Source organism: Leptopilina heterotoma, unplaced genomic scaffold (assembly GCF_015476425.1).
Source record: "Leptopilina heterotoma isolate Lh14 unplaced genomic scaffold, ASM1547642v1 Lhet_1228, whole genome shotgun sequence".
Classification (NCBI taxonomy): Eukaryota; Metazoa; Arthropoda; class Insecta; order Hymenoptera; family Figitidae; genus Leptopilina; species Leptopilina heterotoma.
Window position 1 is genome coordinate 77,031 of NW_025110841.1, and position 3,481 is coordinate 80,511.

Here is a 3,481-nt window from a genome sequence, read left to right on the forward strand (position 1 = left end):
GTCATTGAGTTTGCGTCTACTTTGTGGAGGCCTTATCAGGACTATTGGGTGGATGATATTGAGAGAATTCAGAACAAATTTATTCGTTTCCTCGCCAAACAGACTGGAGTGCCTTACAACTTCTATGATCATGACTATACTGACCTTAGAAAAAGATTTAATATTCCAACTATATCTCAGAGATTTCTTTTCGCAGATCTCCTGTTTTTATTTAAAGTCATTAATGGTTTACTTAATTGTTCAGATCTCTTAAGCTTATTTTGTTTTTTTGCAGCAAAGCATTCTCCCAGAACTGAAGTTCCATTATTTAATGAACAACTTATTAGAACTAATTACTTAGAAAATTCAGTGGTCAATAGGTTGAGTCGTGAGGCAAATCAGTTTTATGACAGAGTAAATTTTTATGGCGTTTCGCTTAATGCGTTTGTTAGAGAACTACGCAAGCAGATTTTCGACAATAATAATAACAATGCGGTCAACTAGTAACGTAAGATTCTCATTGTTCAGTACATTGTACGAAAGGGCAATATAAGCCCGTTTATATACTAAATAAATAAATAAAATCAAATTTATAAATCTAGTTAAAAGTTTTCAGTTTTCCATTTTTGAACAGGGACAGTGTACAAGTTTAAATATATTACAGCGAAAAAAAGATTTATTAGAAAAAGGACATGTGATGTCATCATTAATAGTCTAGATTGTTTTTCATATTATAATGTTCATAATAAATAATAAAACTTTGGTAATTTTAAGTAAATTTTTTGTGATTGCAACAATATAATATACAATTAATTTTATTATCGGTATACAAGTACGAATCTTTATAGTGAATGTGTTTGTGTTTTAAAGAAAAAATCCAATGTAGCAAAATATGTTACAATTAATTTCAAAAATAATTGTAAGAGGAATTGTGATAATAACAAATACTTTTGTATTACTGTTTTGTTTGTTTAAAAGTTAAACAAACAAAAGAGTAAAGTTGAAAAATATTGTTCTATTATTTATAAACCTAACAATTATTCCCAGTATGTAGAAACTGCTTATTTTAATATCCAGGAACTGGCTAGGAATGATTTATTTTACTAGACAAGGACTAGACAAAATAACTGTACAAAATCTTGACGTTGCTAGTGTTACATCCCTCGTTCAAGCCTGTCCATTTTTCCCATCTAGTTGCTAGATTGAATCTAGCGCAACTGGACAGTTTCTCATACACTTCCACGGTAAATTTCTACACGGGTTATACATAGCGTGTTGCATTAGCCAACACGCCCTAGGGGTACTTAGGAAATATTTTGTAATTTTTATCAATACAGTAAGTGTGAATCAAAAATCTAAAATTGACCCTCAAAAAATGTTTCAAGCTTAAAACGCGATTTTAGTTTCTTTTTTAAAGTTATTTTAAAAAAATTAGAATGAAAAAATGAAAATTTTGAAAAGTTACTTTCATATGTGAAATACAGATTTTCTACTATATTTCTTACAATAGTTATTGAATAATAAATAATCAACCTTTGTAGAAACTTGCAGTACATCAAGTTGTCTTTGGAGTAAATCATTTCGATTTACGATTTTTGAATAAATTACAATTATTCATTACGCCCCTTAGCCATTATGTCCCGTTTTCCCTATATACGTGATTTGTAAATATATATCAAGTGTATGATTAAAAACATGTAAATTTGGATACAGTGAATGTGATATTTACCCATCGTTTTAACAAGCAAAAGTAAAACACCTCCACTAAGCTGAGACAAAAAGTCAAAAATTCGAAAAAAGTTTTTGAAAAAATTAAGTTTTTCAAAAGTTATCGTCGGACAGACAGACAGACAGACGTAATCGACAGACCATGTTTCTTGGATTCAGGGCACCTCAAAACGCAAAGATTTCATAAAATTAGCAAATAGTATATTAAGCAACAAGGTACCGTAAAGGCAGCCTTTAAGTCCCGTGTAACTTACGATATTTTTTATTCTAAAGGCACAAAAGTGGCGATTTAAGATAGCAGACGACAGGGAGTAAAATTCATTCACTTGTTCGACTTCTATGAAAATGGCGGCATTTTTTTTCCATGAGCAAAAATAACGCATGGGACTAGCTGTTTTTTTTGTCCATGGGAAAAAAAGGTCGCCATTTTCATTCAACCTGAGGTATAAAAAGTCAATTTTTCATCAAATCTAATACCTCCTCATGTGATTAGAATGTAAAAAACCATTTCCAACAAGATAGGACCAAAAATTAAAATGTAACAACGGGTCAGACCAGCCAAACTGCATTAAAAAAATTTCATTGATTTTCTAAAATGTTAAAACTTTTATGAATATATTTTAGTTATAACATTTTAGAAAATCAATAAAAATTTTTTAACCCAGTTAAGCTAGCCTGACCCAAAAACTTAAAAAAAAAAAAAAAAAAATTAATTTTCTATGAAAAAATGTTGTAGAGGAAAGTTGTTTGTATTTGTCTAATCTAAAGTAATATAAAGTTAAAAATAATGAAAATTGAAAAAATTGAATTTTCAAAATTTTGAAACTACTGTAGTTTGCGTAGTTTTCGACGAAAATTGCTGGCTAACGAACTCGATCTGTATTTTAACACTAACTTTGTGCATGCAAAGTTGCAAGTTGATGCAATAAGTTTTTCAAGAGTTATCGTAGGGACACCATTGTGTCTACAGACAGACACGAAGACAGACATACGGACAGACACTTTTTTTAGACCATGTTTTTCGGACTCAGGGGACCCCAAAACGTCGAGATTTCATGAAATTAGCGAAAGTCAATTTTCGACCAAAACTAATACTTTCTCATATGATGAGAATGTAATAAAAAATTAGTTTTTTGCAAATAAGTCGAAAAGTTTTAAGTTTAGTGAAAAGTTGTCAACAGCAAAGTTGTAGCTGATGGGAAGACGAGAAAAAAAGTCTATGGTAGCAAGCTCCCAGAGGCAATAGTTTTGGAGATAATTAAGTCGGAATATGGATTTTTTGTTAAAAAAATGATAAAAAATATATATATACGGTGGTTTTTTCGGAAATTACTAGTTTTTGATTAATGTAAGTGTTTTTTAAGTACAATGGGGTGAGAATATGTGGAAATTAATGTTATAATTTTTTTCCTTTGAGAAATTTTGATTTTTATCGTTATTTTCGGATTTTTTAGTATTTTTTTGCTATTTAAGAGCCTATAACTCCGAAATTTGACTTTCTATGAAAAAATGTTGTAGAGGAAAGTTGTTTGTATTTGTCTAATCTAAAGTAATATAAAGTTAAAAATAATGAAAATTGAAAAAATTGAATTTTCAGAATTTTGAAACTACTGTAGTTTGCGTAGTTTTCGACGAAAATTGCTGGCTAACGAACTCGATCTGTATTTTAACACTAACTTTGTGCATGCAAAGTTGCAAGTTGATGCAATAAGTTTTTCAAGAGTTATCGTAGGGACACCATTGTGTCTACAGACAGACACGAAGACAGACATAC